The following is a 23,330-nucleotide window of genomic DNA, read 5'->3' on the forward strand; positions in this document are numbered from 1 at the left end:
CTGATTTGCATAGTTATTGTTTTAGTCTCCAGTTGTCCATATTAATCATGATCTTCTTTCAGATGGACATCATTTTTACTAAGACAATAGATAAATGACTACATGTGTAATACAACATAAACTACAAAAATATGTTTGAAATTTGAGTAGCACAAAAACATCAAACACACTCATGCTAAGTCAAACACATCATACGTTGTAAGATCGAATATAAACAAAATGGGAAAACATTTTTTTTTCAGTGTAGCAAACATTTTAATAGTCAGAAACCATGCTTCCTATGTTGACGAGTTTGTCCAGACTGCTACATATGTCTGCATGCTGTTGTTTCCTTGGGTATGGTGCTAGATATCTTCAGTTACACTGTTCCCTTGGGATTCAGATTAGGCAACTGCAAGTTCTCATTCATAAATACTACTACCCTAGGACTGATCAACTTCTAATAACCAAAAATGTTAATATTCTCTTCTCAAACATGCTTGGCAGGATCTGGTAAGTAACGAAGTAACATTTTAAATTCTCTTCTAATGTAAGGGACATGCAGACCACAAAAGAAGATGGAGTTCTGTTTTCGAGGCCATGTGCAACATAAAGTATTTTGTATCAGTCTGGTTGAAATCAAACTCCGGCATAGATCTGATTTTTTTTTTGCTAGTGCACTCTATATACATATTTCAAACAAGGCATATAACACACACACACACACACGCACGCACGCACGCACGCACACACACACACACACACACACTGCCACTTACACACACATGCACACAAATACACACTCGTTACATGCAGACTTGAATATAATATGTTACACTTGATGTCCTTCCATACTTTCAGACATTACCTAGATTATGTACAAATATTTCTGGCTATGAAATTAGAAAGTGCAGCTGTAATTGGATGAAGAACAGAAGTGATATACAGTTCTACAGGTAGTTTTCATGTATGCTGAACCACTACTGCACTGTGATGTCTTCATCGTTTTATAATAATTAGCTAATTAAATCTTGTATTAAGAATGTTATTTTCTTACTAATATCACCCTATATAAATAAACTGGTCAGGTATACAGATCCTAATTTTCCAGTTCAATACATGAGGTCAGACATCTGTGCATCCTACTGGGACCGACAGGTCAAGGTGCCTGAAAATAATTTGTGTAATCTGCAGAATGCAGTATACACTAGAATGTACATATAGCAGACATTTTCAAATTTTGTACAGTAATATTCTCATTTGCATAACTATCTGATTTATTGGTCTGGTAATGCTTTGTACATTATTTAAGTTGGTTGTAGGCCTGCAGACGTTTCATAAACTGTTGTTCTGGAAACCACATTCCTGCTAACTATCATGTTTAACTAAGCTATGTCAATGTTTCTGAAAGTGCATAGTCATGCATTGGAATAAAAGGAACAAGGAAGGGAACTACCTTATTGACGTTTATTCCATTCTTGAAATATGGCATGCCAACGGCATGTCAAACACAAACTGAAGACATCCATTATAAGCTACTGTTTATAGATCTCCAGTGATGTGCTATATCACAGCTTTGTTAAGCAAGGAAGGAGTCAAGGGAGATTTAAATATTTACTGGCTCAGAGAAAGTACGAACTAACTTTATTTCATTTTAATTAGTTGTATTTGCTCTTTTGAGCACATAACTTAGACTGTAACAGTAGCGTCTATGGATAGTAATTACAGGTTAGCCAGATTTTGTGTACTCACTGCCTGGTCAGTGAAGGTAAACATGACACCTGTAAAATTCCAAACTCCTTCTCAGTACACGTCATTCCAAGTGAAGATATGCAGTCAAACACTGAATATAATCAAGTATTTAGTAAACACAACAAGCTATACTACAAAGTATACATTGTCTCTGGGTTAAATAGGATCATCATTTTACAATCAAGGTAGGAGGGATAGGGCATACTGGGTGGATAAAGGATAAACCAACCTTTATTGTCAGAAGCTGCACCTTTGCATTTTACAGCAGTACAGTATAAATATTTCTCCTAATGACTTGAAGCGGTACACTCTTAGTTTTATTTGGCTTGCAAAAGCTTTTTTTTCATAAAACCTAACAATTTTAAGATCACTGCTTTTCCTATCTAGAAGAAAATTAGTTGCTTCTGCAAAAAGATGCTCTAACAATTTTTCAGATAATTTTAGTTTTAGCTGTCAATTACAAAGTATATTTTCAATTTCATTGAAAAGAAGTGTTATCTTTTAATAATTACAGATTAGCCTTGTTGTGTCTTTCGGCTTTTTCCCAGTTAGGGGATGCCACAGCGGAACTCTGGTCTGCTAATAATTGGCAGTTGATTTTTACGTGCCGAGTTGCCAGCCCTGACGCACAACCTTCAACAAAGGTACGCCCATTCACGCAGAAGACGCTCTAGCTGAGAATCGAACCGGTCAGTGTCTTACTGTGAGGTGACAACGCTACTGCAGCACCACCACCGCAGATAATAATTACAGATTAGCCTGACTGTCCATGTTAGTGCCTAGTGGTTGAACAATATACCTGTTAAACTCAAATGCCTCCTCAGTACACATCATTCTAAAAGAGATACACAGGTGCAGATTGACTTGAGTAAGATAATTAGTAAATGCAACAGGCTACATAAAGATGTGTGCACTTGTTCTGGATTAAACAGGATCAGCAGTTTATCCTGTACTTAGGGGTACAAACAGACTAGATGAGTAAAATGATCCTTATCTGTTGGCAGATATTGTGTGTTTATGTTTGATAGTGGTGTATGCTTCACTGTGAATATTTTAAATCCAGATTGTGATACATACTGTAGTTGTATTTATCTTCAGTCAAAAAGGTGTTTTCTTTTAATAAAACCCAGCAATGTATACCCTTTTCTTTCCCAATATGGAAAATCAATTGGTCTTAATACTGCCTAGAAGAGGTACATAGGATCACAGGTGTTTACTAGGTTAACAATCACAAGGCCCTTTTTAAGACTAGCCATGCATCCCTAATCTCTGACATGTTCTGGTGACCTTGATAAGTGTAAGCAGGGACTTGGGTGATTAAACAGTTACAAGCAGGAACCTGGGAGATGAACCATTTACAGGTTGACTATGTTGATTAAAGACATAGGTGGAAATCAGGGTTGAATTTCTTTTTTCCAATTGTCCAAGTTATACTTGAATTGGATTAGAGAGGAAATCTGTTGCATATGACTGGGGAACCTGTTCCAGAGAATGGGTATTCTCTGGGATGCATACCTGTCTCTCTAGCAGGTCCTATATCTTATATTACAGCCATGGTTTAAGTCTTTAGAGCAGATAATTCTGGTACTGTTTGTTTTGTGAATACACAGGAGGTCCATCAGAGTGGTGTCTGATAACGCCTTGTATGCAAGGCATAGATCCCCTTAACAGCCAGAAGAAGACAGAACACAGGGGTAGGGTCTTGAGACAATCTGCATAGGAAATGTTACTTGCTCCCTTTATTCTTTTAGTGAGAAATTTCTGTGGACATCCCAGTTGTTGGACATGCCTGGTTAAATACATACCAAAAGGGGCACTGGACTCAATGATAGGTCTGATGAATGTTGAAACCAGTGGAACAATGACTTCCTTGGACCTATATGCCATACCTTTGTTTATACATTGCATAACATAGAATGATTACTTCACTGTAGACACATGATGATCAAAGGCTAGATTACTGTCTATGTTTGCCCCCAAGTCCCTGGCTACTGGGTGAAGTCATAGGGGTGTGTTGTCAATACGATAGTTACTAGGGGTGGATGTCTTCCTAAAGGATACTATTATGCATTTCTTGGCATTTAGTTTTAGTCCATGGCTCTGACACCAGTTATTTGTCTGTGTTAGCCATTTCTGGAGAACATTTGTGTCATTGGGGGATTCAGTGATGCCTCCTAATTGGCAGTAATCTGAAAATTTAGTCAGCCATAGGCCATTAACATTGGCTTTGTCTTCAGAGAAGCAAATGCCAAAAATGAGCAGTCCCAGGACCATCTCTGATGGACTTTGATTGTGACTGGTCTCTTTGTAGAGGTGGACTCCCCAATTCTAACTTTCTGAGTCTTGTCTGTGAGCCAGCTGGCTATCCCCTGGGTGACATAAGGGTTTGTACTGTTATGGGACAAGACCAGCTTATTAAAATGTATATTAATTTAAGTTTATTAATGATGCTATAATATGACTGTTAAAAAGTAAATATAATTTGTATTCAGGGTTGGGAAAAATACAGTTTCATAAGCTACAGTATTGCTGTTTTTTTAACTGCATTCTTTTAGTATGTAATAAGAGAGAATAGTACATGTTGCATGAAGTGAGGCATGTAGTTATACAAAAAGGAATTTGTTAGCCTGACTCCTTCAGGCTAAGAGTGCATTGTTGCTAAAGCAGGTTTGAAACATCCAAGGTCAGAAACAAGACCCCTTGGAAGCAGGTGAATCCTGTATAGGAAGGTGTTCACATGAAGTCTAAGGTGAAAATCATGAGGGATGAGAACATTTGCAAAGTTTTCTATAGGACACAGTCATGATAACGTCATGAAACTGCATGAGCAGTTTGATAAGAAAATGTATAAAATTACAGTTTTTGTATGTAGCGAGAATGCTTCATCAAGAATTATGAAGACCAATTCCCAGCGCTGTAAGAATAGAATTTCTGTTTGCACATCCTAAAGTGCTGTTCCTGACTAAAGGCATATAAGGTACATTCTTAATGTTATTTATTTATGACTTTAACAATTTGGTGCTGTTCTCTGGATATGAACTTTGGTATTGCTGCAGGGCAGTTCTGGAATAGGGCCCATCACATATTTTCTATGAATTCCACACTGCTTTGCATGGAATAGTCAGAGACTCAGATGTGCAGCTATTCAGGGTGTGCAAACATACTAGCCTTGGCAGGGAAATTGTTTTGTAAGGGAAAATGGTTGGTTTGTGTTTTTTTTTTTTTCCTTTTTCTCTTTTAGACAATTTTAGCAAACTGTAGAATAAGTGAATGACTGTGTTTTTAGAATAAGTGCAGAACTGTGTTTGTAGTATAAGTGCATAACTGTGTTTGTAGTATAAGTGCATAACTGTGGTTTTAGAATAAGTGCATGGCTGTGTTTGTAATATAAGTGCATGACTGTGTTTGTACAATAAGTGCATGACTGTGTTTGTAGTATAAGTGCATGACTGTGTTTGTAGTATAAGTGCATGACTGTGTTTGTAGTATAAGTGCATGACTGTTTTTAGTATAAGTGCGAGACTGAGTTTTTACAATACGTGCATGACTGTGTTTTTAGTATAAGTGCATGACTGTGTTTTTAGTATAAGTGCATGTCTGTGTTTTTAGTATAAGTGCATGTCTGTGTTTTTAGTATAAGTGCATGACTGTGTTTTTAGTATAAGTGCATGACTGTGTTTTTAGTATAAGTGCATGACTGTGTTTTTAGTATAAGTGCATGACTGTGTTTTTAGTATAAGTGCATGACTGTGTTTTTAGTATAAGTGCATGACTGTGTTTTTAGTATAAGTGCATGACTGTGTTTTTAGTATAAGTGCATGACTGTGTTTTTAGTATAAGTGCATGACTGTGTTTTTAGTATAAGTGCATGACTGTGTTTTTAGTATAAGTGCATGACTGTGTTTTTGTTTGACTGAGTGGTTGTAAGATATACAAGCAATAGTGGGAGGACCCCACAGCAAATGAGAATAGTAAATGTATGTGCACCTACAGTAAAGGACAAATTAACACAAGGGGGTGCCTTGTGTCAAAGGTGGTACCCTCAGGATTGAAAGGTAAGAAGTATGAGAGATGCCTTTATTCTGTCAATGTATGAATGCATGAGAGAAAGAAAAGAAAAAGTTAAAAGCTAAAAATAAAGTTAAAACAAGTTCATGAGCCCACCGCATTATTGGGACATAGACTGTAAAGTTAAAACAAGTTCATGAGCCCACCGCATGATTGGGACGTAGACTGTAAAGTTAAAACAAGTTCATGAGCCTACTGCATGATTGGGACGTAGACTATAAAACAAGTTCATGAGCCCATAGCATGATTGGGACATAGACTATATACTGTTAAAACAAATTCATGAGCCTACCACATGATAGGACGTAGAGGTATGCGTTGTTAAAATAAATTCATGAGCCCAAAAGCACGTTGGGACTTAACAGTGTGATTGCGTGAAAGTACCCTCAGAGGGTCCGAAAGAGTGGTCAGTTCTGGACACAGTACCTATCAGCCTCATTATCCTGACTGCAATGATGGAGCTGTAACTTTTGAGCTCATGCAGGGATGAAAGCAAGTGGATGCTGTGGGAAAAAGCTGATCAAAACCTTTCCTCTGTTGCTGCACGCCAACAGACTTCCTACCTTTCCCTCCCTATATGGTGTGTGGATTACTACAGTTATTTTCTGTCTTCGGAATTGCCAGGATCCAGGAGTTGTAAGGTAAGCCTAACATTTGTATTACTAATTTATCAAATAAGAAGAATGGGTGCAAAGATAAGCAAGCAAGATCAAATCCCTGAAAAGGGAACACCTGCACTATGGGAAGGAAAGTTGTAAATATTTGCATGACTGGTTTCAACTTACTAAGAATTGTGCTGGTGGGGTATTTCTATTAAATGGAACGTATGATAAGACTAAATTGCTGACATTGAAAGGTATTTTGGAAGAAAAGAAAAACAAAGTAAGTGGGGAACAAATGACAGCATTTTATTCTTGGTACAGTGAAGCACTTAAAAGGGAAAAGGACTCAGCATTAAGAGGGTTGCAGGATGTTAATAAGAATTGTTGCAACAAGTAAAAGAGGTTAAAAAGGCAGTACAGACCAGTAAAAAGGGAACCCTTTATCCTGTCTTAGCAGCTTTGGAACAAACTGAGGATGGTCAAAAAGCAGAAACTTCTGAAGAGGATGATAATCCTCCAGTAGCTACTGCACCCCCCACCCCCATATGCACCAGTATGGGTACCTCCTGTACAAGACTCCGTTGTTTCTCAGACTCCTACCTTTTGGTCTATTGTCCATTAGACACCCAGATCACATGATATTGGTACATCTCAGACTGGTTCCCCTGTTCAATCTTCATCTTTTGAACAGGTATCTGCAGTTGATGGGGGTTCTTCTTCCTATCCTTCTTAGATAGCTTCTACTTTCCCAACAGGGGCATTAGTATTTGGCACTCCTGTATCTTACCATACACGCTCACATGACAGGGTACAACAAGAGATTATAACCTCTGGAGGGGATCTATTGGCACCTCTCAGGGAAATTTTGGGGGCTAACAATAGGGAACTTGTTCAACGTCTTTGGACCCCTGCTGATTTGCATACTATGTCTAAAAAAATTCCAAATATTACAGAAGATCCACTAAAATTCAAAGAAGAATTAAAAACTATAACAGAATGTTACAATCCTACGTTGACAGATTTAAATCAACTGCTGAGGGTAGTTACTTCAGATGAAATAAGAAAGCAGTTACTGGAAAAGGCGAAATAACAGATTTCAGTCTCATAGGAAATGCATTAATAGATAAACGAACAGCAATGTTAAACAAGATTACAGATGTGTGTTAAGTTAGGACTGACTGGTCTAAAATACAGGCATGTAAACAAAATAAAGGGGAAGCCCCTGCAGACTATTTGAGTCACCTTAAAACAGTATTTGCTAGACATTCAAAAATACCAGACCCAGAAGAGCAAGCTAAGCCAGCTATTGCAACGGTCTTTGTGCAGGGTCTGCAAGTCCCTGTACAAAATCAAATAAAGCAGGTGCTCATAGACTGGCAAGGATAGGACTTAGAGTCTTTATTAAGTGCTGCAAATCCCTGTACAAAGTATCAGGAAAAACGGAGGAAGGATACTGAGGACAAGCTGTTAACTTTACAAATCAGGCAGCTGGAAAACCCAAGGTGTCAAGGTAGAAGCAGGGGAAGGGGTAGAGGAATTCCTAGAGGATTTAACAAAAGTGCTGGTCCAGGGGAACAAGGTGCAGCTGCTTCTTTTTAGATGAGCTAGCAGTACCCCTCCAGCTTCATCTAATACATCTTGCTTTAATTGTGGAGAGGCAGGACATTGGAGAGGGGAGTGCCCACACAGGCAAATGCAAAGAGTCCAACACACTTGGACTGAGTGGCAACCAAATTATAATAATGCAGTTTTTCCTCCACCACCTCCTCAGATTGGAAGGAGTCAAGAAGCTCCATACTAAGTAGGTCAAAAAAATAATACAGAAGTGAATCTTAACTCTCTACTGCCAATAGATCAAAATGGGCCCTACATTAAGATGAAAATAAATTCATAGAAAAACCCATTTCTGGTGGACACTGGAGCTACTAGGGCAGTGCTAAAAATTACTTCAGATAGTCAAAAACCAGTATCAGAAAAAAAAGTAAAGGCAGTTGGAGTAATAAATGCTATGGTTACATATTCTGTTTCAGAACCCATCCCCATTTATTTAGGCCCGATTGAAGAAAAGCATTCTTTTCTTCTGAGTACTACTGCACCAGTAAACCTACTATTTATTTTATTTTATTTTATTTTACATTTTATTTTACATTTGTTAACTGGGCTAGTCCAACTGGAAGTATTTCCATTTTCAGTAGAGGCCCGGGGAGAAAAGCTCCACATAGAGATAAACACAGTTACATGATATACAAAAATTTAGCTGTGGTAAAAAGGAGAAAGGAGGTGGGGATATACAAATATGCAGAAACACATCATAGGATTCAATACTAACATAACATAAAAGGATTCATCATTCTCACACAATAAAATTAAAAAATGACACTTATTTCACATTATTTTATAGGAAGGTTATAGAAGGAGAGTAAGAGAGAAAGAGAAATATACAAAATGAACAAAAAAAGTGAGTAGATTCGAAAGATCTATGCTTTCAGTAAAAAGAAATGCACCTAGAGGAGGAGAAGGATATTAGAGAGTTAGCACTTATAAAGTGATGGAAGTAAGGCTTGTAGAAAAAAAAGGACGAAGGAGAGGGAGAGGGAGGAGTGGAGGGGATAGTAGGGAGATCTAGTCGGGGTTACAGCAGGGACATAACCATTGCTTTTTCAGGTAAGTTCTGAGTTTTTGTTTGAACAGAACAGGAGTTGGAATAGAAGTAAGTTCAGTAGGAAGTTATTTCCAGTGTTTACCAAGGGCATTAGAGAAAAGGGAGTCACCAGCAAGGTTGTTGGATTTAGTTAAAGTTACTAGTAGTTTACTGTAGGAACGAAGTGAGTTCAGGTTAGAGTAGGGGGTCAGAAGTTTGGAAAGTGCAGGAGTGTTATTAGGTTGATAGAAAGCTCTATGGACAAAGGAAAGTTGGGAAAGAAGCAACATATTTTCTAATTCTAGCCAGTGAAGTTGCTGAAGGTTCAGGCAGTGGTGGGTTCTAAATTGATTGCCAGTCACAAATCTAGCAATACTATTATATGTGTTAGCCAATTTTGAGAGATTGTTTTTCTTCAGGTTAGTGTAAATTGGTGAGGCATAGAGAAGAGTTGAAATAAGGTGAGAGTGGGCAAGAGTAGCTTTGGCTACCGGGGTTAAGAATGTTCTAATTCTGTAGAGGGAGCCCAGTTTTCTGTTTACAGTTTTAATGGTATTATTGATGTGACAATCATAGGTAAGGTTGTTGTCAATCATGACTCCTAGCAGTTTGGTAGTGGAGTCAGCTGATATTAGGGTGCCATTAATAGAAGAGATGGAGAAATCTAAAGTGGGGGACCTAGTAGTAGGTTTAAAGAGGAGGAGTTTTGTTTTTTAGCATTTAAAAGTAGGCAGCGTTTAAGAACCATGCTTCTACTGTGTGGAATACATTTTGAGTAATAGTTTGTAGCTCTGAAACGTTTTAGCTGAGCAAATAAGAGTGGAGTCATCGGCATATTGTATGCATGTAGCTTGTGGAATAGCTGCTTGTAGGTCATTTATAAAAAGGGAGAAAAGGAGAGGTCCAAGAATAGAGCCTTGTGGGACACCAAGAGAAATTGGAAGGAGAGAGGAGAGTTGGTTATCCCAGAGGACTGCCTGTTTCCTGTTAGTGAGATAGGAAGTAAACCAGAGGACAGCCTTAGGTTCTAAAGCAAGAGATTCTAGGATTTTATGAGGAGGGGGTGGTTAACCATGTCAAAGGCTTTGGACAGGTCAATAAAGAGTGCAGAAGAAAGAATGTTATTATTGCGGTTTGTGTTTATGAAGTCAGTAAAGGAAAGAAGAGCAGTGGTAGTACTGTGAAAAGGCCTGAAGCCGTGTTGACAGGGAGTTAGAATGTTATTTTTGGTTAAGTAGTTCATTAGTTGGTAGTGAACACATTTTTCCATGATTTTTGCTAGGGGAGACAGGAGTGCTATAGGCCTGTAATTAGAGTATTCATTGAGTTACCTCCTTTATGTAGGGGTATAATGTGTGAGATTTTCCAGATGTCAGGTATGGTACCTTCATTAATAGTTCTATTAATAAGGATGGATATGGGACAGGCTATAACCTTAGCTGCTTTTTGGAGGTATTCAGATGGAAGTTGGTCGGCCGATGGGGTACATGGTTTAAGTTTTTGGATACATTTTTGGATGAAGGTGGTGGAGATAGGTTGTAGAGTGAAGGTAGGTTGAATAGAAGCTGCTTGAGCAGGGATGCTAGAATTGTCAAAGGAAAGGTGGGAGGCCAGAGAATTGATGGTATTGGTGAAGAAGGAGTTGAAAGCATTTGCAGTTTCATGGGAAGAATTGTTTTCGGATCCAGAGGGAGAGGGGGTGGTAGTTTGACCGGGGTGAAGAAGTCTATTCAAGGTTGACCAGAATCTTTGGGGATTATTATGATTAACTTGTTGGAGGTTACTATAGTAGTTTTTTTTGTCTGAAATAATAGCTTTTTTAGTACTATTTCTTAAGTATCTGAAGGTCTGTTGATCAGAGGGAGATTTACTAGTTCTCCATTTTATCCAGGATTTGTTTCTGAGTAGCATTTTGTGTCTTGTTTCCTTAGATAGCCAGGGGGCGGGTTTAGTTTTGACTCTGATAGTTCTTTTGGTGCATGATTATCTAGGATTGATAGGAATGTGGTGTTAAAATATTGAACTGCTTCTTCTAGAGGAAGAGTTTTAGAGGTAACCAGTTGCAGGCATTTAGTTCAGTGCTAAATAGGGTGGGGTTAAAGTTTTATTACGAGAGGTTCGGATGGTAGGGGCATTAGTAGCAATGTTCTTCTTTCTTATGATATAGGTTAAGTTGTGGTCGCTAATGTCATCTGGCAAAGTGCCGGTTTGATATTGTAGCTGTGGTTTATTAACAAGAATCCAATCTAGTATACTTTCTTTGTTGTTAGGTTTATTAATTCTAGTGGAGGTATTTATTGTCTGAGTAAAGCCATGGAGATTAATATGAGAGACTGGGTTATTAGTATTAACTGATGACCAGTCAAGGTTGAAGTCTCCAAGTATTACAGTTTCTTGTGGGAAGGTGGATGATGCCCAGCTAAGGAGATTTTCTATAACTATGGAGTTATTTCCAGGAGGTAGATAAGTACCAATAATATAAACGGCTTTATTTGGGTTGAGTTGCAGCTTTGATATAAGGAGCTCAGTTTTGGTGTTCTCTAGGGGAGCATAGGGTACTAAGGATATATTTAGTTCAGTCTTAAATATGAGTGCAACTCCCCCTCCTAGTATTACGGTCTTGTCTAATAATGTTATAACCTGGTGGAATGATTTCTGTATCCCTAGTGAGGGGTTTTAACCAGGTTTCCGTTAAACATAGGATGTCAAAAGAGTAATATTCAAGAAGAGAGTGGAGATGGGTGACTTTGTTGTTAACACTTCTGATATTAAGGTGTCCTATGAGTAAGGAATGAGCATTAGAGGTTGGTGAAAGAAGGAAGGAATTTGAGATAATAGGTGTGGCTTCAGAGGAAATAGTAGAGGGACCTGGGTTCGGATGTATATCACCATCTACCAGGGTAGAGGGGTTATAGTTTAAGTGTGGCTTACAAGTAATCAACATTAAGTATTTTAGTTTCCTTAACATGAGATTATTAGTTTTGATATGGGATAGTCTGTGATATTTGGCTAGGAGGTAGGAAGAGGTAGAAGTAATGTTTGAATGTGTGAACTTTGGGGTTATTAAATTAGAGGTAGTTTGTTTGGAAGAGGTTTTAAGGTCATAATTATATTTTATTTCATAGAAGGTTAGGAGATAGGGTAATGTAAGTACTAGGGTAAAAATGAACAAGGGAAGTAGCTTGGCTGGGTTTTGTTTTATTATAGGGGCCAAGGATGGTGTTTTTGGTTTAAAAGACATGGTGAGGAGTGGAGAAAGGAACTGTCAGAGTAAAGGTTGGGCTATGACTAAAGTGTAAGTTAGAGAAACTGGATGGGAAGAGCCACTGTATTAGCCTAGGAGTAGGATGGAGGGGGGGATGAGAAGGAAAAGGAATGGTAGTAATTAGAGGGAGGAGTTTTACAAATGAGGTCACTGTTGTGGATAGGTGGGATTGCTTAGGGGGAGTGGTAAGTGAGGTATAAGGGTAAGGGTGCGGGGGGTGGGTGGGATAAGGGGGTAGGGAGGGGAGCGAAGCGGGGCAGAAACAAGCAGTTTCAGGTGAAAGCAATCAGTGAAGAGCAGATCATACCTACTAGGAAGAGATTTATTATGTAAGCTGGGTTGTACTATTCACTATACCCCAGAAGGGGTGCATCTAAATATTCCAACAGAATTGAAGGGGGAAGTATTGGCAGTTTTAGCAGAAGCTGAAGAACAGCCTGCTGGAAGCATACAGACAGATGGAGAGTTACTACCGCAGGTACCTGCCAACTTGTGAGGTAAGCATGCAAATGAAGTAGTAAAATAAAATTAAACCCACCAAAACCTCTCCCCAGAGTTCCACAATATCTGCTAAAGCCAGAAGTAGAGCAGGGAATCAAACCTGTAATTCAGTTTCTAATACATCAATGAATAATAATACTAGCTAAAAGCCCTTGTAATACTCCTATTTTCCAGTGAAAAAGCCAGGAAAGGATACTTATAGATTTGTCCAAGACTTAAGGGCTGTAAATAATGCAGTGCTACCTACTTTTCCTGTTGTTCCAAATCCAGCAACAATACTGAGTCGCAAACCACCTACAGCTAGTTACTTTTCTGTGATAGATTTATGTTCAGCATTCTTTTCTATACCTATTCATCCTAACAGTCAGTTTCTGTTTGCTTTCAATTATCAGGGACAGCAATATACATGGACATGGTTGCCACAAGGATATACTAAATTTCCTTCATTATTTTCTCAAATTCTAAAAAAGGATTTGGAGAATGTGACATTTCCAGGTGGGTCTGTGTTAGTATAATATGTAGATGATTTACTAATAGCAACAAACTCCTTTCTGCAATGTCAGCAGGATACCTTGCATCTTCTGCCTATCCTTGCAGAAAATGGACACCAAATATCTAGAGAAAAACTACAATTGTGTTCATCTCAGGTACGTTATCTTGGTCATTTAATATAGGGCAGCAGACAAGTGTTACCATCTCGTACTGATGCAATATCTAAGGCCCCACATCTGACTACTCAAAGACAGCTTAGGTCTTTCCTAGGTATGACAGGATATTGTAGACAGTGGATCCCTAACTATGCAGAAATTGCCAAACCTTTGACAAATCTTTTAAAACAGGATACACCAGAGCCTCTCCTTTGGAATAGTGAAGAGGAAAATTCATTTCAGAATTTGAAACCAGCTTTAGCTACTGCCCCAGCTTTAGGGTTACCAGACTATGATAAGACTTTTATTTTATTTTGTCATGAAAGAAATGGATTCACACAAGGAGTACTTGCCCAAAAACATGGGGACAGCTATCATCCATTGGCTTATTACAGCACAGCACTTGATTCTGTTGCAAAAGGTTTTCCACCTTGTTTAAGGGCAGTTGCTGCTGCTGCCATTTTAGTTAATCTGGCACAATCATTGGTGCTTGGAAATGATCTCACAGTAGCTGTCCCTCATTATGTATCATCTCTTTTGCTTAAAATGAAAACTCAACCACTCTCGACTGCACATCTAACTAGATATGAACTTACACTTCTTTCTGATCCATTTATTTCTCTGATCCGCTGTCCTGCTCTAAATCCTGCATCTCTGTTGCCTGCTGCTGAGGATGGTGAAGAGCATGATTGTGTGTGTGTGTAACTAACTATTTGCTTTCTCCTAGGGAGGACTTAAAGGACACTCCTATACCCAATGCTGACATGCATCTGTTTTTGAATGGTTCCTGTGTAAGAGATCAAACAGGAAAGTTGATCTCGGGAATAGCAGTCTGCACTAAAGAAACAATATTGTTGCAACAGAGATTAGAGGGTGTTCACTCTGCTCAAATAGCTGAGCTAGTGGGTTTGCAAAAAGCCTGTGAGTTAGCCAAAGACAAGGTGGCCAATACTTTTACAAACAGTCATTATGCTTTCGGGGTGGTACATGACTTTGGGCAACTTTAGAGAGAGAGAGAGGGGTTTTTAACCTTTTCAGGAAATCAAATTAAAAATTCAGGGTACATAAAATCATTGTTAGATGCACTTTTGTTACCTAAAAAGCTGTCTGTAATCAAATTTTATGCACATCAAAAGGTGTTAAACATGGTTACAAAATGTAACAACTTAGCAGAACAAGCTGCTAAACAAGCAGTAACATTGTTACAAAAGGTAACAAGGTGGCAGACCAAGCTGCTAAACAAGCAGTAGTAAATTGTTGTAAACATCTTTGTATGTTGACAGCAACAAACTACAACAGTAATGATATGTTTGATTTTGCAAAATTGTCAGCCTTTAAAGCTGAAGCATCACAGGGAGAAGTTCTGAGGTGGCTCAAGGATGGATGTAGAAAATCCTCTGATGGCATATGGTGACATCCAGATGGCCGACTGGTGGCACCTGCCTCTTTGTTACCTTATCTAGTAAGAGCATATCATCTACCGGTCCATACAGGTAAGACAGCTTTATTTAATCAAATTACCCAAAGTTGGTATGCCCCTCATGTCTCCTCTTTGATACTTCAGTATGTACAAAATTGTAATATTTGTTTGCAATATAACATAAGCAAACATGCCAACAGCTAATCTGTATGTTTACCTCCACCCTGGGGACCTTTTGTTAATATACAGCTGGATTTCATCCAGATACCTAAGACTAATAATTTACAATCTATTTGGTGGTAGTGTCTATGTTCTCAGCATGGGTGGAAGCTTACCCATGTCGCAAAGCTGATGCAGTCACAGTTATTAAAAAATTATCTGTTTATATACCGAGATTCGATATACCCAGCATTGTTAACAGTGACCAGGGAACTCATTTTAATAATAATCTGTTCAAAGAGTTATGTAAAGCTTTTAATACTAAGTTGAGTCTTCACTGTCCCAACCATCCCTAGTCATCTGGATTAGTGGAAAGGGTAAACAGGACCCTTAAAAATAAAATTTTGAAGCTTTGTGCTGAAACCCACTTAAAGTTCCACAAAGCCCTTCCCTTAGCATTGATGAGTATGAGGGCCTCATTGAATGCCACCAGGGAATTGAGTACATATGAGATATTAATGGGGAGACCCATGGCCCTTTCAGCTACCCCTCCAGTGGAAAATGCTGATTTAACTTTGTCATATGATGCCATGATTTCTTATTGTAGGAGACTCCTCAAAATTTTGCAGCAATATCATTGAACAGTAAGAGCAGAATTAGCAAAGCCTCCTGACCAACCCTGTCATCAACTACAACAGGGTGACTGGGTCTATGTAAAAGCAAAAACTGCCTGAGCTCAAGGTGGAAGGGGCCTTTCCACGTCCTACTCACCACTTTAACCGCAGTTCGCTGTCCAGGACTACCAACGTGGATCAATTCATCTTATTGTAAGAAGACCTGTCATGCAGGAACCCCAGATGAATCATCACAGCCAACAGAGAGATCAAGGTGTGACAGATAAATCATCTGCCCAGTGAGAAGGACAACTTCAGTAACAGTCCATGATGAATCCAATGACAACAGGTACTTTTGCTTTGTTTCTGCTGCTGTACCCTTCTATAAACTGGTCAAGAGAAAACAGTTTCTTGCTGGTCCTTCGGCAATATGCCAAAAATCTATAAACAAAACAAACTGCTGGATATGTCTGCATATACCTCATCATTCCAAGGCAGGGATTCCCATGATTCCCATCCCTGCATCACAGGTGTCATTTGAAAAGGACATTAATAACATCAGCTTAACCTGGCTTAATGTAACTGACTTTTCAAAGGTTGTGTCTCTTCAACTTGCAACCACACAACATGGAGACACTTGTTATGCCAATAATGGGACTGTACCAGTAGGGAAAAGCAAATGTAATGACACTAGGCATGAATGTTTGTTAGACTCTTTGCACTTAAAAAGCTATGACTGGGGGTGTGGCTTGGGCATGATAAGTAACCGTTACTACATCTGTGGTAATCGTGCCTACCCCTGGTTGCCTACAGACTGGTCTGGATGTTGCTTTGTAGGCTATATTATTCCTCCTATTCAACATTTCAAACACCCACCAGCAGGTAGACTGAGAAATAAGCGGAGCAATCCACTGGACTGAGCAAGTATTTTCAATTTTTAATCCTGGGTATGGAGTGCAAAGGACAATGCTTGAAATCACCATACTTGCCCAAATTCTACAGGAGGTGGCCAACAAAACTTCATATCACATCAGGATGGCAAATCGAGAAATGACTTTAATGCAAACTGTGGTGTTACAGAATCAAATGGCACTTGATATAATGCTTCCTGCAAAGGGGGGTCATGTGCCCTCATAGGGAGCCATTGTTGGTCATATATTAGTGACTATCATGATGAACAGAAAAAAATGGCAAACTTCATGGAACAAAGGGCTAAAGAGTTGGACAGCCTATCCAAAAGTTGGACACTTTTTGGATGGTTGGGCAGTATTTTTGGCAACCTGGGAATAGCATAATCCAGGGTATTGTCATTGTACTTTTCATTATACTTGTAATCATTTTATTCTAAAGGCTGTGATTACAAGATGTTTAACCTCACCTGCACATGAAATGCCACTGTACGCACAAATCAATGACAGTTCTATTTTGACAAAAAATTATGATGACGCTGAGGTGTATTTTATCAAGTTAAGAAAAATAAAAATATAATTATATGTATGGTATGAATAGTGTCAGAGGGAGAAAACTGCTATGGAACAAGACCAGCTTATTAAAATGTCTATTAATTTCAGTTTATTAATGATGCTATAATATGATTGTTAAAAAGCAAATATAATTTATATGCAGGGCTGGGAAAAATACAGCTTCATAAGCTACAGTAGTGCTGTTTTTGCATTCTTTTTATATGTAATAAGCGAGAATAGTACTTGCATGAAGTGAGGCATGTAGCTATACAAAAAGGAATTTGTTAGCCTGACTCCTCCAGGCTAAGTGCGTTGTTGCTAAAGCAGGTTTGAAATATCCAAGGTCAAAAACAAGACCCTTTGGAAGCAGGTCATGTATAGGAAGGTGTTCACATGAAGTCTAATGCGAAAATCACGAGGTATGAGAACATTTGCAAACTTTTCTATAGGACACAGTCATGATAACGTCATGAAATTGTATGAGCAGTTTGATAAGAAAATGTATAAAATTACAGTTTTTGTATTTAAAGTGAGAATGCTTCATCAAGAATTATGAAGACCAACTCCCAGTGCTGTAAGAATAAAATTTTTGTTTGCACATCCTGAAGTATTGTTCCTGACTAAAGGCATATAAGGTAAATTCTTAATGTTATTTATTTATTTGTGACTTTAACGGTACCAAGCCTCTTGAGTATGTCAACAATACCTGAGTGGGATACTGTGTCAAATGCCTTGGACAGATCAAGGTAGGCAGTCTGAACAATTTTACCCTCATCTATTGCTTTGGTGACTTTCTCAAAGATGTCCACCATGGTGAGTAGCCACGTCCTGTCCTTGACAAAACCAGGTTGGGTTAATTCCAGTGTCTGGAGTTTTGTTCTGTCATTACTGATCATTTCCATGATAATTCATTCTATGGCTTTGCATATGAGCCTAGTGAGACTTATGGGTCTGTAGTTTCCAGGGTCTGTAGATATCCCACTTTTGTGCAGAGGGATGGCTATTGCTGTTCTCCATTCATAAGGCATGAAGCCTCTTTGGAGACTACAGTTAAATAGCAATTCCAGAGTGCCTACTAGGTTATGTTTTATGCTATTTAGAAGGCTTCCTGGGATATTGTTTGAACCCATTGATGCATTGTTCTTGGCTTTAGAGAGAGCATTAAGGACCTCTTCCCTAGTGATAGCAGAGGGAGTTATATTTGATGGCATTTCCTGAGGGAAGGTTGAGGAGGGGAAAGGGGTAAAGTTGGAGCTGAATTTGTTGGTCAGTAGGTTTGCTCTATGTTCTTGCTCAGTATAGATGGCTCCATTAACAATGAGCTCCACACACAATTGTGTATTACCTTTGAGGTTGCAGACATAGTTAAAGAATGCCTTGTGGTTGCCCTTGGTGCGGGTAGTCAATTTACCTCAAATTTGGCTTTGGTAGACTTTATTTGTCCACTAAGGTCTTTGTTTAGTTTGTCACAAATGCTTTTATCCTGCTGGGTGTGGCATATCCTAATTTTTGCCATGATTTTCTTATTTCTGTTATATAGCTTGTTCATGTTGTGATTCCACCAGGATGGCTTGTTTTTTTTTTTTTTTTTTTTTTTTTTAGTTAGTTCTGTACTTCTTCCTAGTGGGTACAGCTGCTTTTATGCAGTTGTTAACATGTTTGTATAGGGCTCCATGTAGGCAGCAGTGTTCTTAGGGTTTATGGGTGCTTGAAAGTTTGCCAGGTTATCACTTAATAGTTAGCCTTAGAGTAGTTCCTGAATATTCCAGGGTTGGCTGGGGTTACAGGTTTTACTTTTACTTCAAAGGAAATGATTTTGTGGTCTGACCTTACCAAAAAAGACATTACTCTATGGTGTGTGCAGCATCTTACCATATTTGTGAAGACCTAATCCAGTATGTTTTGCACACCTGGTTGGTGTATTGACAATCTGGTCTAGGAGTTTAGTTTTACAAAATCCGGGAATCTCTGTGCCTGTTCTTTTGGTGTCATATATGATTCCCAGCTAATAGAAGAGTAATTATAGTCACCCATAAATTATGCTATTGGGTTGGATGATGAGTGTTTCTAATAAGTTTAAACATGTTAATAATTTTGTGGGTCATAGAGGGGGACCTATAGCTTGCAAGGAAGTGGTATAGGATTTTGCCTGTGGTGATTTGAACATGGAGAAGCTCAAGTGCATTGTCCTGTTTGACTAGCCTGCAGGTATATTTAGTTTTGGTTAAAATCAAGTCACCTCCACCTTTCATCTCTGTCTGTGTCATAACTGGTGTAAATCTGTGGAAGGCATTATTCCCTTGCACTATCAGCTCTGCAGCTTTAAGCCATGTCTCAGTGACTGTACAGATGTTAGCATTCTCTGGGTGAGGAGAGCTTGTAGAGAGAGAAGTATTTTTCTTTCGAATCCTAGCACTGAGCAGTAGCACCTTTAGATTTTCTTGGTTTTGATTTGCTATGTCAGAAGTACTTTCAGTTTGGCATTACCTAAAAAAGGGACTATGGGGGAGAACAATATTTCAGCTAATGGTCAAAAGCCTAGAATGGAGAGGTGCAGAGCATGCCTGGCAAAGCAGCATCTCCTACCATGCTGACAAATATTGCACCCCCATAGAATGACACTAGAAACTAAGCCAATTATTAAATTCAGTCATCTTTTGTTTGTATTGTAGCATCATCCTTGGAGAAGGTGAAATGAGACTCAATGCTAGACTCATACCTTCCTGGGACACATATTCCGAATGCTCCAAAATATCCCTCTTCATATACTCTATGTAGGTATGTCTCAGGTCATCTACATCCACAAGGACTATGACTGAGTCATACTGGTACTTGTGGTCCAATGAACTGAGTGTACACGTAATGTGGTAGATCCTGGCTCCTAATAAGCAACTGACTTTGACTTTCTCCTCACTCAGCCTGGTGACAAGAATATTATTGTATCTCACAATGGATTCTCCAATGACCAGAATGTTGGATTGTGTGCTGGCTTGCCTTATGGGCTTAGAGGTAGATGCTCTATGAGATGTGACTATATGTGTTGATATGGGTGTTGTTTTGAAAGAATGTTTTGGGGGCTGTTGAAGGTATTTTTATGTGTACATTGTCTAGGAGGTCTTTGGGGTTTAAGAAGGTTAAATTTAGGTGCTAGAGCACAGGTGAGTTTATGTGTCTGCTTTGAATTGTGTGTGATGGGTGCAGCATGCATACTACTGACAACCTGATTGACATTAAGTTTGCTTTTATGTGAGAGCCTTGCCTCCAGTGACATTGCATAAATACATCTCTCACATACCATAGCAGTTTGCTTGAGAATTAGCTGGTTGTCAGTAAACATGAAGCAATTTCTACATTGCCTCAGGATGCCCATATCCACCAAGCTGGTAATGCTCATATCCATGGCAACAGACCACTTTTTTATTGGTTAGACAGTTGGAGTGAGAATATAAAGTACTGTTAGGAGTACATGGTTTGCAACTCTGTGGGAAGTGCTTGTCAGTGCAGATTAGTTGTCCTGTGTGCAGCTAGGTATTGGTGACATTTCCATGGCAGTTTTACAGGCAAAATGTCAACTCTAGTTGTCTGCGTCTATACAGAGCACTGCCAGAAAATCTAATATGTAGACCCTGATGATTTATGGATGAAGTCTTTAGGGAGATATTCTGAAGTTATGTTAGATGGCAGCAAATCAAGCAATACTTAAAGAATTAGCTTGTCATGAATGATGAAAAGAAGGGAGTCACCTGAAAAGCTACTGCCTGGCTACTACTAGTGGTGGTCTCACCACAGCATCATGTTGCTGGGATACAGTGCTCCTTTGCTTCTACTCTCACAGGAAGCAAAACAGTGGCACCAATCCCAACATGAGAAGCAGACCACTGGCCCTTTGGTGATCACAGTCTTGTCCCAAATGATGCAAGAGTCTGTAGGCTTGTTGTAGCCTTTTCCTGGTAGATGCCTTGAACAGCAGCCAGACCAATCAGGAAGGTCAAACATAGAAACTTACTACCTGATCAGAAACAGCACTTTGCTCCTTCTTTTACCAGGAGCAAAACCTAAGCACACATTCCAGATTGGCACAAATGAAGCAGTTATTAGGCATTACAGTGATCAGCAGTCTACAGGAAATAATGTATCTATGTTCCTTCTCTCTCCAGTAGCAAACCAGAAGCACTAATCCCAAGATGACTACTCTGAAACAGAATATGGGCTCTCCAATAACTGGTGGTCTTGGAGTAGATGTTGCAGATTTTAAAGGTAAGATGGAAAAATGTTAATATCCTAAGAGCTGCAATGTGCACTAATCAGTTAGATATGAAAGAGTGGGTAACTTAAGTCACTAATTTAAAAAAAGCAAGATATAGTGAAAGGGGTGGGTAATTTGTATTCTAGCTCTATGGAATACATTGAGATGGCCAATAAATTTAAACAGCCAAAGGGCAGAGATTTCACAAAATACTACTTGTTTGCTTACTCACAATAGCCAACGAAAGAGGAGATATATGGTCAAATTAACATAAGGGATGGGCAACTAGAAAGACAGTTGAGTTTAAAAACACAGGAGCAACAAGAAAATTTTAATTTCTGTGTGACTCACATGGCACACAGCTCTGGACTCTTTCCTAGTTTAAATATGCAATTAAAACTCAAATACAAGTAAAACACTGTGTAAAGAAAATGAATCACAGTGTACAAAATAGAAGAAGGAATTAAATAATTCAAAATACAAGAAAGGAAAACAAACTAACCTTTTCCTTCCAGCAAGCTGTGACACAGCCTGGATGAGATTTTCCAGCAGAGCATTGACATTTTTTAATTGATCCTTTAAATAGAAGATATAGTTCCTAACTCCAACCTCACTTCACAGGTAATTAACCTTAATTGACTTGTTTTAATTTCTATGTGACTCACAACAGACACAGTTGTGGCCGCTTTCCTAGTTTCAATGGGCAATTAAAAGCAGAATACAAGTAAAACACAGTGTAAATAAAATAAATCACAATATACAAGCTAGAAGAAGGCAATGAAGCAATACAAAATACAAAGAAGCAAAAACAAAGTAACTTTTCCCTCACAGCAAGCTGTGGCAGAATCTGGGTGAGCTTTTCCAGTCCCTTAGACAACCTTTCAGTGACTCACAAAAGAATAAAGTTGGGTACTGTGTATATTACCCTATGGCATAGAATGATATGTGAGTTACAAGCAAAGAAAACAAATCTACTTTCTTATATATTAGCATTTTACATGGGTAGTTATACACTGAGCTCAATCCTGAAGTAGGGAATATCAGTTACACTAAAAAAAAAAAATCAAAATCATACCAAGTCCTCAGTTGTTACCAGCAAAGCATATTTTCACTTCCATTGTCTAGGTCAAATAAGACTACAAGAGATAATAGAGAAATGTTGGTCCCTCTCATTTATCTCTGTATCTTTTAGAATGTTAGGGTAGCTGCATAGTATGACAGCTGCTATGTTATTATGAGAACTTCAGGAGATGGGAGGAGCATTGTTTTCCTAGTAAAAGTATACATGTGACAGTGATTTGACATGTGCCGCTTAACTAAGTTAAAATCGGAGTAGTCATGTAACACTACTTAGACCTCTTATGAGATATGCATCAGACTGAAAGATTAGATAGCCATTTGTTATATTCCTTTTGTAATGGGGTGTGGCTGCCATTTGTAAGGCAAAATTTGACTGCATGTAATTAACGTTAAAGCATCAGACCATCAAATCCATCAGTCTATCAACAAGCATAAATTGCAATAGGTAACAGCTAGGCTACATGAGTGGTGAATACTAAGCCACCTTTTCAAGGTAACTTGCAAACAAAGAGACATCTTAGCAGCATAGTTTGGCACATGCACTAAATAGGGACACCTCTCAGATTATTTTTTAACATTTAGAAGCTAATAATACTTTGTGAAATCCATGTTTAACATATATGTTTATCATTGTCCACATTTACAAACTTATCAGTAAAAGTGTTTATTTTTTAATGGATAAAGCCTGGAAAACACTTAGAAAATATGATTTAAAATGTGTTACCTCTTTCTAGTTCAACTGCAACCTCTAGCTCTTGACTCTGACTATATCACAAATGGAAGAAATTTTGCAAGAATTGCAATAAACTGTGATGTCATAGTGCTCTGCTCATTTTATGTTCTAAAGTGTTGCATAATATTTCATCATTTTGTATAAAAGAAAAGCATAATTT

The sequence above is a fragment of the Protopterus annectens genome, chromosome 8.part1 (assembly GCF_019279795.1).
Source record: "Protopterus annectens isolate FY-2018-M chromosome 8.part1, PAN1.0, whole genome shotgun sequence".
NCBI classification, from domain to species: domain Eukaryota; kingdom Metazoa; phylum Chordata; order Ceratodontiformes; family Protopteridae; genus Protopterus; species Protopterus annectens.